Raw genomic sequence first — 15,325 nt, forward strand, 5'->3', positions numbered from 1 at the left:
CTACTCCCATGTGGAAGTGGATGATTTGAATCCAGGTCAGGAAATACGTCTTTTGCTTTGTTCATATGTTGATAAAGTAAACGTAATTGACTTCCCTTGGTAATATTTCCACTATTGTGACTTTAGAGTAGCTTCCCTTCATAAATGCTGCGCAACATGGTAAACGTTACCTAGATATCTAGGTCATATGACTAATCGTGATGTGTCGTGAAGTACAGTAATTATTCACCCTTCAATCCGAGGATATGCTACAGAAACATTTGTGTAGCCCTTTCCCATTTCTCTGCGATTTCCCGGAACTACTGGACAGTTTCGTAATGTACCGTTCAAGGGAAATTTGAAACCAGGAAGTATACATTGAGATTTGTCGCCATTATGCGATTGTGTTCTTGCCCCATTTAACCTCGTTTTGGTACAGATATGAATATTCATGAGGCCTCATTAAGGATGGTCTATGGATAGGGCCATCCAAATCGCTATTACGTGCTGTCACATGTTATACCTTGTCATTTGTCTTGTAAATTGTGAAACTACCAAACTGCATCCGCTCACATTGTGGAACTTTGAATTGGAATAGTTTGGTTCACCATGAACATAAAATAACGAAAATATAGCCTCCATATCCACAACATATTTTCTCCAAGTGATCTAAATTACGTTGACCTAGTGTTACGCATAACGGAGTTATGCCCCCTTATCATTATAGGCGTATGACCTCTCTGTCGTTGTTTGACGTCATAAAAGAAAATCCATTTTTGACATTTATTGCGAGCAATTTTTAATGTTACATAAACCCAATTCATATACACTTATGTCGTTCAGATATCAGACGGTATTTTCTTCGCTCACACATTCCGTAAAGATGCCACATTAAAAAATTCGTAGCACAGTGCTTTTATCTGTGCTCGATAAAAAGCGGATACATTTGCTGTTTTTTAACGCATAACAAACTTTGGAAAACATTTAGCAGTGTCTATTTCTCAAACCGCCAAGGTAGTAGCACTTATATTTATACCCACGGATAGGAAATTTAATATTCTACATTTCTTTGAAGTTTATAGCCGTACTTAAATCCAGGACCACGCGAGCGCAATTCTCGCACAGCGTTCAATTTTAAAACCGTATGAAAATGTTCGCCTGAAAAAAAACCTCGGCATCAAGGGGGTTAACGCCGTCCCGCAGACGGTATTCGTCCTCCATTTTGAGAACACGGTCTTGAGCATTTTGCCACACTTCTGGGGTAATTTTCGCGAAAGAAGCATACACAAGCTCTTTAACTTCTGAAAGCGTGAATGTGGTATTATTGCGAGCAATACAATTCTTACAGTTACCCCAGATCAGCTCCATGGGATTGAGCTCGCAGTGCCGTACTGGTGTACGCAGAACTATGTGGCCTTGTTTTGCAGCTAGTTCGTGAGTGATGTACTGGATTGGCTTCTTGTGCTTCCTGAGGTTTCCCATGAGCGTGGGCTTTGTTTCTGATTGCCTGTAAGGCACGTTACAGGAAGTGAGAAAATCCTGCAACTGAGCTTTGAGATTGCTCATGGTGGGTGTGATGGTACCAGGGACACGCAGGTTATGGTAACTGGCGTTATCCAAAACGATAACGCTTGGTTCGTCCAGCTACGGTAAAAGCTGTTGTTCGAACCAATAAAAGAAATACCTGCCCATTCATTGTGCTATGGTAAGCACCATCAGATATGTTGGCCTCAAAAACAAAGTGACAACCCCCATTCAGTCCCTTGCTACGGGCACCAGCATACTAGATGATCAGGCGTCTACCTTGCCTGATGGTAACACTGGTATCTTAGAACAATCTGAATGAAGCCACATCCAATCGGTTGAGTGATTTTTTTTACACCAGGTTTCATCAAGGTAGATAATTTGAAACCCCAAATTGCGGTATTCTTCAACTGTTCTGAGATAAGCTGATCGCATGGACAGGATTGAGTACTTTTCTCTAAACACAGTTCTGTCAACTCCCCTTTTGGTGTAACTGAACCTCATTTCTACCAGAGCAACAATAAGTGTTGTTTTCGAGACATTTATTGTATCGTTGATCTCATCTTGTATTTTGGCACACGTCGGTGGGATTTTGCGTTCATACAGTTTATAAACTGCACGGCTTATGACACCCTTGTCAAAGCTATCCAGTTTGTGTTTCCTACCTGGTTTTGATTTTGACACGACCCCTGAGGTAACTGATTTGATTACAACTTTGTAAACCTGACTATATGTCAAATTAAGAGCTTTATACATTCTATAGTAAACCCTGTCATAGCTGACGAGAGGTTTCTCCCTTTGTTTCTCCATTATGAAATACTGGTATAAATTTGAAATGAATTGTTCTGCAGAGATATCAAGTCGCATGTTGCCAGTTCAATGCTCATACACGAAACGAAACTTCTATTGGTGAACAAGATCATCTATGCAATTTGAATTAAGACTTTTTTACGTAATTATTTTGAATATAACTACTACAAGAGTTCCATCTTTTTCACATATAGATGTTAAAAAACAACTTATTACAACCATTTATGTAATTTATTAGTTGAGGCTATATGAATAATTATAGTCTGTATTTAAAAAGAACAGTTTGTACTTAGAATATTTACGAATGTTGTTAAATCGTCGAAATATTCTCCTGTGAAGTCACCCCTCAAGTGCATTTTTTCATCTGAGCTTTAAAATCCATATAGTTAGAGTCTTACATGTATCATATGTATGTGGACGGGACGTCAAAACAGGAACGCACAAGCAACCTTCAGTTACCATACTGAGTGAGCGAGGTTAGTTTTACTCCGCTTTTAGCAATATTCCAGCATTATCGCGACTTGAGCTTTGTACCCAAGTGGGGAATCGAACCCGGGTCTTCAGCATGACGTGCGAACGCCTCAACCACTGTACTAGGCTACCCAACCACCCGGTTACCATAGTAAAGAAACCATTGCACACAGCAGAAAATGTTTGTTAAGCTTCATAGGTATAACATTCAAGTGATCTGCAAGAAATCAGACGAAGAAAATAACATGGAGTCATATCCGTATTAATTTCTTTGAAGCGAACAAGAATTTATGTTTGTCATACGGCACCCGAAGGTCTTGGTGTATGGATGGCCAGGCAATTGCAGTGATTCTTCAAAATAAATTCAACCATACTTTTCCTTCAGAGCTGAAATGTATGTACAAGAATACATCGTCATGAAAGGACAAAGTATCGGTACAAGTTTCTCTACCTGTGAAGGTTAAACTTGGTCTTCAGCAACTCATGCTTGCCGTAATATACGAGACGACTAAGGAGATTGGATTGTCTGGCTCGCTGACATGGTTGGCACATGTCGTATCCCAGCTGCGTAGATCGATGTTCATGCTGTTGATCACTGGATTGTCTGGTTATTTACAGACCTCCCCCATATAGCTGGAATATTGCTCAGTGCAACCAACCAGCAAAGATTTTACTTCACAAAGAACAGGCGGAAAAAATGAAGCTACAAAATCAATAGTTATCAAACAATTTTTTGCCATACATTGAATAAATACTTTCACAATATAGATTCTACTTGTAGTTTATGCAACAACCCGAAACAAAACACCAACAGAAAAACACATTGCAACCATTGCGACCGGTACCTGGTCTAGGTCGTCAGTGGCGACTGGCATCTTTGAGTGTACTGGCCGTCACTATTTGGTGCTTGATGATTGCTACTGTATGTAAGGGCTGTGGGATAGCCTAGTGGTTAAAACGTCCGCTCATCACGCCGAAGACCCGGTTTCGATTCCCCACATGGGTACAATGTGTGATGCCCATTTCTGGTGTCCCCAGCTCTGATATTGCTAGAATAATGTTAAGAGCGGCTTAAATCCATGCTCACTACTCTATGTGGTTAGATGTCAACTACCTTTCATATATCTCGGCAAAGACTGTTCTGAGGAAGCTGAAGCAACAGTTGTTAGTGCATGTCAACCCACACTAGCCCATGTCTGACAACGCTGGACAGTTCACGAGTGCACAATTTGGGGATCTGGACTTCAAGACCATTACAAGTTGTCTGGACTCTCCACAGTCTTATGGTTTTACAGAAAATTACAGTATGATCGGCAAACACAGTTCTTAAATATGCGAGAAGAAATGGAACAGATCCTTACCATATAAATCTCAGCTGTATTCCAAGATGACCTGCCCAAAGATTCCCCACATTGGCAAAATGTGAAAAGCAAATTTCTGGTGCCCCCCGCCGTAATATTGCTGGAATATTGTTAAAAGCAGCGTAAATCCATACAACTGAAATGAATTGTTGCTTTGACACCGTTACAGATGATAGGGGAGATTTCAGAACTCGCACAGACATTCAGTGAAATAGGAAAGTCCTAAGAGGTGCTGAAAACCTTCAAACAATTAGATTTTGGATTCAAACACGGAAAAAACATGTTTTTATCACACCTGTCTGACCTAACTCTGCACTACGAATTATGACTCTGCCACCCGTGCCCCCTTTTGCCCTTGTAAGACAATGCAGATACAGATTATTATGGAGCCGTTTTGTTTGCCGTAGATGAGCGTCCCCGATGAAGCGGTCTAATATCGTGTACAATGCATGTGCGGAAAAGCATCATCGCATTGCGAATGATGACTATAAGGCTATTCACTGTGACTTACGTCAGTGCTTAGACGGTGACCTATTTGTCGGGTGTGACACGACAGCGTTAAGGTCCACTGACTGTTGACTGGTCCAGAACAGGTGCGAGATGTTGACATCCCCAGGATCAAGTGGGTTTAGGGACGTTCACCACAGTCCACTTCACAGACTGATAGCGCCATCAGGTAAGGCTTATCTGAATTGTGCGCATTGACAACCGACATTCACTCCACTTTCTTTTGAATTACTATTTTATTACCTGGACTGACACAAGGCAAGGGGCAGCGTGAAGGTAACTAGAGGTCATACAGGTAAGACGAGCTCATCTCTGGGCCTCTTTGACTGGACCACTGGGGTCGAAGAAGTGTTACCACTGATGCACATCTATGTGTTGAAGTGTGAGATGTGACTTTGGAGTGCGAGATATGACATGTACTATTTTAGCTTGACCTATATAATTTGCTTGTGTTTTGTATATCACACCGAGTCGCCAGTATTTACCTGATTAAGATTCACCATACAGCCCGATAATAAATCTGAATGTTTGAAAAACGTGAACAAAACTCAGAGGCCCAGATAAGCTGCGTATCCGGGTAAAATACGCATAGAATACGCATAGGGGTGAGGGTAGGAGTGAATAGTTTAAAATAAATTCTCAGCAAAATGTATTCATTCCTAATTAAAATCGCCCCCAGTATTACATCCCTGGTATAAAATGTAGTTATGTTGCTAAAAATATGACTTAGCGGCATAATGAACATAAACACTGAGAGCGTTTTGAACCCTCGCCACATCGCAGCGCCACCAAGTGGTGAGGTATGAAAACTACCTGAACGGCACCGACTCCTCCGTACATAGAGACCGATGGGTAAGGTTAGCATGTTTGTCCCCTCTGAGTCAAATAGTGTCCACGTGGGAAACAAAACATTAATATCACGCGAAATATAGCCATCCAACCATCACTCCACATCAGCCCTTTTAAAAAGACGGAAACAAGAATTTCTGTAAGGTTGTTTATGGCGCCTTTGTTGTTTCTATGACAACCAAGAGAGATGCCAATCTTCCACGTGTCAAACACCACACTTCATCACCGACGACCTGTTGCTAGATGGCCTCTGTTTTGCTGTCGAGAGACCGATTGCTGCGTGCGGGGAAAGTTAGTGCTTCTACGTCATGCCGTTGGTATATTGTATCACGTCTCATGTCTGTGATTATACTGGTGATCTATTCCACAGACTGACAATGAGCTTCGTAACCAGGCGATAAACGAACACACAGACTGGGAGAATGGTTCCACGTAGCAGGGGAATCAACATTGGTCCCAGTGTCTCCGTTTGGGTCGGGTGGCCTACTGGATAAAGCGTTCGCTAGTCACGCTGAACACACGAGTTCGATTCTTCACATGGGTACAGTGTGTGAAGCCCTTTTCTGGTGTCCCGCTCGTGATATTGCTAGAATATTGCTAAAAGCGGCATAAAACTAAACTCACCAGTGTGCCCCGCTAAACATTGCCGAACTAAGGTTGCCAGTTACAGCTAGTCACCCGGCTCGATCAGGATGGGTGATAGAGAAAATTAGGTTTAACTCCGCTTTGAACCATATTTGAGTTATATTACGAGTCAGAGTGTAGATGGGAGACGTAAGTCATGAAGCTGCTTGAGAACACGGGTCTGTTGTTGACAAATTGTGAATCGTTATTTATCTCATTGCTAATCTGGTTTGGATCTAACCATTGTGGGCTTCCAGCCTTATCTGTCAATGGCAGTGTCAGCTATCGGATATCGGTACGTCACAGTGTTCACCGCACCTGTTTACGCTCAGTCCCCACAAACTGCATGACAGATATCCTGGTTCCTGACTGAACATGCGCAGCGTCATCTTCATAATATATAGGGACGTATTCCAATCAGGATATATTGTTTAGCTTATTAATAAGCTTACTAATATTTGAAATAATCTAAAGTTGAATTCAATCTAAATTGCCCATAACCATACATTCTTCGAAGGTCAAAACTGTTTCAATATTTACAGGAAAACATAGAGCTCTAATTATGTGATAGAAATGAATTTAGACTGACTGACTGACTGACTCACTCACTCAGTTGCCAGACTCGCGTCGTGTAAATCTGCAAATTAATTGATTTCGTTGTTGATAAGATAGACAGACAGATTGTTTATTAAAGTCGCGCTTTGTCAGCACTTCTTAGAACTTTCCTGTTAAAGATACGGGGCTCCTCATCAGACAAATGCTGAATGATGGTGAGTTATTTGTATGCGGAATGCTGGCATAGTACTGGGGTTATTGCAAGAGATGTTCCATCGACTATCAGCTGATTGGCCAGAATGTATCGTTAACTAATGACGTTACGGACGTCAGCGTTCAGGTCGACCATGAGTGACAACTCCCAGGGGAGGATACTGCCTTCTCAGAATCATAAGACTTCATCTGTTCATGTCAAGTGGCGTGTTAGAAACAGAATGGCTTCTGCATCATCGTTCGGCGAACGGAACGGTCCGAAGTCGCCTAAGATCGGCAGGGTATAGAGTCCCGCGACGTATCAGGCGGCTGTTGTTGTCCCCAGGGGACGAAGCTGACCTCGACTAACTTGTGGTTAAGCTCGACGTCACTAGAATTTGAAGTCACTGGTCGGACAAAAGTCGATTTCTTTTCTTAAAGACTGATGGCCGAGCTTGTGTTTGGCGCCGCAGAAACACTGTATATAACGGGATATCTTGCAGCAAGTGCCGTTTGTTGGGAGTTCATGGGTGGTGTGGGGTACCTGTAACATAACTGTAAACATGACCTTGTGAGGATCACACAAAAGAGAGCACTGACACCCCAGACAGGGTTGTTGCACCACATTTCGATGACCTTCCCCTGAGCACAAGGCCAGTCTTCATGGACGACAGTGCTGGGCCATACCATGCACGTGCCGTGGCTGATTTCTTGCGTCAACAGGCTGTAGCAACTCTACCATGCCCAGGAGTCCAGATCTCCAGCTCGTCGATCATATTTGAGACATTATAGGTCGCGGAATACGCCAGAGAGATCTTCCAGTACAACATCTTGATGGAAGAATGGAACGTATTACATCAACCTCTTATACAGTAAGTGGGGAGGGGGTCGGGAGTGTCATTGCAGTTGGTTACACCAAATATTGACATTGTGCTCAGTTATTAATGCTTATGTCATTTATCAAGGATTGTATTCCAGAATCTTGAAAATGAACGCACGTTATTTAACGGCATGCGGCCATAGCTATAAGCACTACAAAATCTACAGATTTTCGTTCTTTATGCGTTTAGATTTGCCATTACATTATTCCTTTAGGGTCAGTCTATCCAGACAGTAAGTTACAATGAGGAATGGATAGGTTTCTTTCTTACGGTTAATGGTAGCATATCCATGCCATGAAAAATATGGGGTGTTGCGTTACTTTTTTCCGTGTGTATTGTCCTTACCTAAACTATGAGAATGAAAATATCACTCTTCAAAAACCTTTTTCAACAATGTATTTCTTTGCTTTGCAACAGTCTGAAGTACATGTATTTTATTTGGGAATGTTCTGGGACAAATATTGTCCAAGCTTCAAAGCAGAACACGGGGCTTGTTTAGAACTGTAGATCTTGCGCTATGTCAAGGAAGGATGGGAGTTGAATGTTTCATATTAATTTGCTTAATGTCATTTGTTATGAACATGAAATATGTGACACGATAATGAAACAATGGTATTGTTCCTGTTCTCGATATACATGTCTACATGCAGGTCTATTTTGTCTTAGAGAACGCTGTGTTGTGACACGCTGAAAGAATTCGATTCACTCTAACACTCACCTGCTGCAAACTAGGGCTGCGCAATATAACCGGCTTACCGGTATTTACCGGTTCAGACATGAAATCCCTGAACGCGTCATACCAAAAGACGTTAATTGTTGGTCCCTGCCTGGCGCTCGGCATTAATGGGTACAACAAGGACTGGTCGGCTCGGAGTCAGTATAATGTGTCTGAGTGGGGTATTCATGCTTCACTGCGGCATGGTATCTCAGTGGGCTAGCACTATAAAACCAGCTTCAGTCTGGGCTAGTACAATCAGCCGCACATACACATACACACGCATGCACGTCGTCATATGAGCGAAATATTCTCAAGTACGACGTAAAACCCTATTTCACCACACCTCAGACATGAAAACGATACGTATTGCGATACGCTGATCAAAACCGGTATTTTGGCATGCATTCGGAAATCTTAGTAACACTCGGAAATCTTCTGATATTTCCTTCTTTCATTTGTGCCAAATGTTATTTACATTTTTATTTTGTGATGATTAAAAGGTTTTATTAAAACTTAATCAAGCACAGTGATTTTGATGTGTTTTTGCTTTATAAATCAAGCATTAACTCGATTATAATTAGTTTTTAGTTAAAAAAAATTTCTTGCAATATATTGCAATATGAATAATCTCTGCAATACCCACCCCTACTACAAACCCAGATGAGGAACCGACTCTGGGCCACAGCACAATGCGGTGTTTTTAACAAACAAGTCGCTGGACTTTCCAGGATTGAATATACTGTTCTTCTTTACAGAACAGGGCAAATAAATCGCGGTGAGAATAGACACGCTCTGTTTCCTACCTTCAAAACAGGTGACTTGTATTCATGTATTCAATTACAGTGGATGTACCTATATTTGGGACTGCTCCAGATCTTCCGATATACATCGTGTCTCTCGTTGAAAGAGACGTTTCCTCAGGCTTTGTGTCTGCTATGTGGTCCTACAAGTTTTTCATTTCCAGACTTTTCAAAACGTCTTCGCTCCATTTGTCTCACTGTTAAAACCTATACGGGTAATTTCTAAGCATTGCTGCGCGTTCGTCTTTCCTGAAAATGTCATTAGCGCAGTATATGGTCTCAATTTTCTGACAAATATTTACTTTTATTAATTAAGTACACATTCATAATGAAATAGAATTTATGCTCCACGCCTGCATTGTCTACTTCGAACTTACATTGTTGCCGGGTGTCTTTTAGTGTAGACACAGAGATTAAATAAAAAACACATCAGGTTTTGTATCTGTAACTGAACAGCTGTCATCTAGTCTCTGAAATGAACATATTTTACAGAAAAAACAGTTCCTAAATTATAATCATAAAATATAATTAAAATATAGCCTAGAGACTTTCTTCATTTCCAGACTTGCCACATAATCTAGACTTCCATGGGCCTTCTTGGATATATTTGTTTCAGACAAGACTAAATATTAAGGTGTACCCATCCAACTCATTCTGCCTTCACTTGAAACATTTGTACAACTACCTTTCACATAAGTAGCCGTGGAGATCCGGGTTAGATTTGATCTTCAGTAACCCATGCTTGTCGTAAGAGGCGACTAACGGGATCGGGTGATTAGGCTAGCTGACTTGGTTGACACATGTCATCGTATCCCAATAGATCGATGCTCATGATGCAGCCTGGTTCCCTGGGTCTGTTGCGCCTGCGCTACGCTCCGACACTGACCCAGGCAACCACTGCCGAATGGCGGCCTTTACTGCAGGGAGACGCGCCATACACTTACAATAGGAAAATCCGAGACCGGGTGGTTGGAATTTTTTCATAGTATTTTCATCGATACTATGGCAAAGTATACGTCACCAGAACAACACCCGTCGTTACTTTCAGTGTACGAACACGTTATTTAAGCAGTTTCGAGACACGAAAATCGTCGTTACGTGGGCGATATGTAAACAATGACACACATCCTATTTTCATCACCGACATGTGCTTTGATATTTCGTGTCAGCTCGCTATTGACACAAAATCGTACACATAAAACATGGATCTGAACGACCACATTGATTGAATATAGTTAGCATCTTTATTTTAGCAAATTTGATGACGAAAATATCGCCGATTATGTCCCGTGTCTTCCATCGTTTCAGGGTAGGTTTAGCGAATATATTTTTCGATCGCCTTGTGAAATTACAAGGTAAAGCGTTTAGATCATATGGATGATGTTAATGACAGGGTTTGTCATTCTGATATTTAGCCTATACAAAACCACATGAAACAGTTAGCATATATACCAATATCATTAGAAATGTTTATGATTATAATAAACATGGTGAATCAAATGATCTATATACAAAAATGCACACACATATACAGCTCAAAACAATGAATTTGATACTTTATATTATTAAACTGAATATATGAAAATACATGGTATGATCAGTATGTTAATACATTGGTATAACATATATGTGAAGAAGAACATTCCATTATTTGTGAACTGTTGAATTAAGGGTGATTTTTACCAAAGGAACCTGTCGTGAGAACTGTAGTTTTTATGGCTTTAAGCCAGTATGAGAGTATACATTTGCTGTACATTGATTATTTTGAGCATGATAACCCTGGTGTTATAAGGATAGATCCGATACAAATCATCTGATATCAGCAATTATTCAGTCAGATGTCAGTTAACTAGTTTGGGTAAATGCTGCTATGGAATCTTTCCATTTACTTTATTATACTTTACAGCAGTGCATGCATACATAATTCAACACACCATCAGTGATTTTGTTTTGAATTTTGGGTAATTTGCTCTATACTTCTTAACCATTTCACTATTGTGATTATATTTTTTTTAAATCAAAAGTTTATGGTGTGTATCTTGAAATTGTGTCTTTATATAGATATTGGGTATTGTGTTAACACCTAAACTTATTTGGACTAAAGCACTAACTACTCTTGGTGCACAGAGTAAGTAGGCTGTTATGGCATTGTACAGATGTCAAAAGAAAGTTGAAAATAAACCATGTCAAGATAAATTATGATATTTAATGCTTTGATTTTTCCTACAGTGTGTAATTGTGCAGAAGTATAGGGGACCTCATACTGTAAAATTATTGAAGATGTACAGCATAAAATGTGTAAACAGTTTCTCAAAACAGCAAACAATGTTATGGTTTGGGGAGAATGTGGCAGAACCCCTCTCCAACTTGTGCACACCACAAGCCCTATATGGTATTGGTGCAGGCTACTGTATTTGGATGAACGCAAACTGCCTCGCCATTCCTCAAATTAAATATATTCTGTTTAGACTCATTCATATTTAGAATATTCTGATTTGAATATGTGCGGTTAGCACAAGATGTGAAGATATTTATTCGCCTGATTCCTTCTATTAACAGCATTTTAAATCACTGTTAAATGTGGAAAAGAATCTTACACTCCATATCCCTGTACACCTAAGACTATCCATGGCTCTTTTCAGATGTAGTAGGTTTAAACTTCCAGTCTATTTTGGAAGATACACAAATGTCCCATACACTTAATGACCGTAAATATTGTATATTACGGGGAAGATCTTTTGTTGAAGATGAGTTTCATATGCATGTATTGCTTGTATGTGAGCATTACTCAGCCATAAGAATAAGGTATGTATCTTAAACAATTATATGTTCAGTCCCACACTGTAACATTTTTATTGGATCGATGCTCATGCTGTTGATCTCTGGATTGCCTGGTCCAGACTCGATTATTTACAGACCGCCGCCATATAGCTGGAATACAGCCGAATGCAGCCTTAAACAACAAACCAACCAATATCTTTTATCGAAATTCTTTCATCTGAAAACTTCGACAGACAGAGAAGACAACTTTGATGTTGTATATAACTCATGTCTATATTTCTATTAAACAGCTAAGGGAATTGTAATAGATTGCTTCATTGGCATGCGTGTTTCATGCAATCAAAGATAGTCTGTATTAAACTGTCTGTTTATTGTGATTGTAATACCAACAGGTTTCAAAACTGAAAGTACCCCATTCCCCACCCCTTTCCAACCCAAGATATAGCTACAGTGTTTTTATGTAACATGAAATGGACACATTATGAAAATTTAATAACTGTTTTTTACTAAACATGTGTTTAACAAACATGAGCCCCATCTGGGAGTATTGTGTATCAGTGTGTTTTAGACAATGCGCACTTTCCTTTTTATGAGTCGGCTCTTTCAAAACAAGCTAAAACTCACACAGTTATGAATATTTCATTCTGTGTCCTTTTTCCTATGATATACAAAACTGTAGCTATGTATGGGGTAGGGAATGGGGTACATTCAATGTAATATATAATGGTCCGATGTGTAATCAACGTCCCAGTAGAATCACGCAGATGTTGCCATATTGTTAAACTTTTTAAGATCAATGCCTGTTGCATCACCGTGATCAGCCCAATGCAAACTGGAAGAACCGATATTGATGTTATATTGAAATGATATATGCCAAATGAATACAAATAATAAATAGGCAATATTCTTCTAATATTATTCCATTTTTGAAAGCACATACATTGTTAAAAAAACCCTTGTTGAATGAATCATTCATGTGTTTCAAATGTTTTAGAAATAATAATTATTAATTATATAATGTGGTAACAACCATTTTCTAGTTACTATTACTGGGCGTTCAGTTTATTTCCAACACAAAAACACAGGAGAAATGGGGGCCAAATCATCGAATTACACGTCATCACATTTGCTAAAATAAAGATGCTAACTATATTCAATCAATGTGGTCGTTCAGATCCATGTTTTATGTGTACGATTTTGTGGCAATAGCGAGCTGACACGAAATATCAAAGCACATGTCGGTGATGAAAATAGGATGTGTGTCATTGTTTACATATCGCCCATGTAACGACGATTTTCGTGTCTCGAAACTGCTTAAATAACGTGTTCGTAGACTGAAAGTAACGATGGGTGTTGTTCTGGTGACGTATACTTTGCCATAGTATCGATGAAAATGCTATGAAAAACTTCTAACCACCGGATCTCGGATTTTTCTATAGTAAGTGTATGGCGCGTCTCCCTGCAGTGAAGGCCGCCATTCGGCAGTGGTTGCCTGGGTCAGTGTCGGAGCGTAGCGCAGGCTCAACACACCCAGGGAACCAGGCTGTTCGCAAATGAGCACTCTGGTAACCACGTAAACAATATTTCGTAATATCCACAGGGGCTTGTATTGCTGAAAATAATACGTCCTGGGTCCTACAAGCGTACATTGATATCCATATACATATAAAGAAGGAAAGGGATGTAACGCACACAAACTTGTCAAACACCCCCCCCTCTCGTAAATGGGCGAAATCTGGGTGGGAAATTGTGAAAAACACAGCCGGGATTCTTACTGAAATAAAGCCAGATGAATTCCCTTTCGATTAAATCCAAAATTGTCAAAATTGGTGCACTATTGACCGAGTAACTTTGCTTGGAACTCAGGAAAAGACAACTTTTTCATTTGTACGCCAAAAAACCTGCCTACGAAAATCATCGCCTCTCGGCGAAGAAATACTAAGTATTTCAATGGAAAACACGCAATCGGCGAAAAGACATAACCTTTTCGTAATCGCTAGATATTCCGCTTTCGCATTACAACATCTCAAATGAAATGAGTTACTGATTTTACCTGCCATACACGACTTTATTGGAAAATTAGCGGTATCGAGTGATCGAGGCCACCATGTTTGTCCTTCACCTTCAATAGACTCGCACCAACGACAAGCTACTCTATTTAGGAAATAAAGTTCGCTCTACCCCAATGTGTCTTGTAATAAAGTATAGTTTTGCCCTTAACTATTATAATTAAAGCACGAGGACGAACTTTATTTCCTAAATATCGCGCCACGAAATAAAAATAATAGTGGTATTTTATTTTTAACCAATCAGAGAGTAGCTCGTCGTTGGTGCGAGTCTATTGAAGGTGAAGGAGGACTTGCTTCGACCACACCCCTTTTGTGTGAGGACATATCGTCATCCATTTGCGTCAAGATCGTTTAGTTGAGAGTCAAAATTGGTTTTCAATCGACTTGCAGAAATAACAATAAAGAATTGGTAGGTGTCATGAGTGTGCTCGACAGGCCAATCATCCATGATTATGTTTACATAAAGTTTTAATCGATTGTATGCGATGGTAGCGTAGCGATCGGCAACGCAGTCGGGTAGGGTGCACCCTAGAAGTGTCCGGCCTTGTCATTATGTATTGTACTGTGAAGTATTTCGAGTCGGGGAGTCATCTCAAAAACAATATTATTAAAATCATGAATCCTCTGAAAGACACGAGGGCCTGTGACTGACTGGTGTTTATTATAAAGTTTATAGTCCCAACGAAACACGATTTAACATTTTCCAAGAGCGTTAATGTTTTTATGCCAGTTTGGGGCTAGCAGTGATTATGCTTTGGGCCGTATGGAGACACTTGTTGTTGTTTTTCAAAGGGAAGCCACTAAATACTAAAGTCACTTGCCTCCGAGCCCATGAAATATGTGTGTTAAATGGGCTGTACTACATTACCCTATCAATTAAAAAATTTCAGCAAAGTGTCAACTTTAACTTGGCAGGAAAATGCAACCAATAACATTAAAACACAACATCACACGTTCTAACATGCACAATGTATTTATTGTAGAATAGGACCATAGATCTATATGTACAATCATGTATTACTAAATTCAACCATTTAGATATTCTTTCATTATAAACACAGTAAATGTGAATTTCAACTGTTGCAAATAAACTCTAAACTGAATTTGAAATTAAAATTATGCAATAGTTGGTTGCCAATGCTCTTTCAAACTAGGTATATCTACTTAATCAAGATGGGAATATTGTACTTTATAGTAGGCTCTT

At 39.9% G+C, this 15,325-nt stretch overlaps 1 protein-coding gene across 2 annotated transcripts in view; it reads left to right on the top strand.

Moving 5' to 3' along the window:
• Positions 1-15,325, top strand: part of LOC124268606 (transport and Golgi organization 2 homolog) — a 125,067-nt gene that overhangs the window by 75,934 nt on the left and 33,808 nt on the right. The gene's annotated exons all lie outside the window — the stretch shown is intronic.

Source organism: Haliotis rubra, unplaced genomic scaffold (genome assembly GCF_003918875.1).
Source record: "Haliotis rubra isolate DU_JTF1 unplaced genomic scaffold, ASM391887v1 Scf1395, whole genome shotgun sequence".
Taxonomy (NCBI): domain Eukaryota; kingdom Metazoa; phylum Mollusca; class Gastropoda; order Lepetellida; family Haliotidae; genus Haliotis; species Haliotis rubra.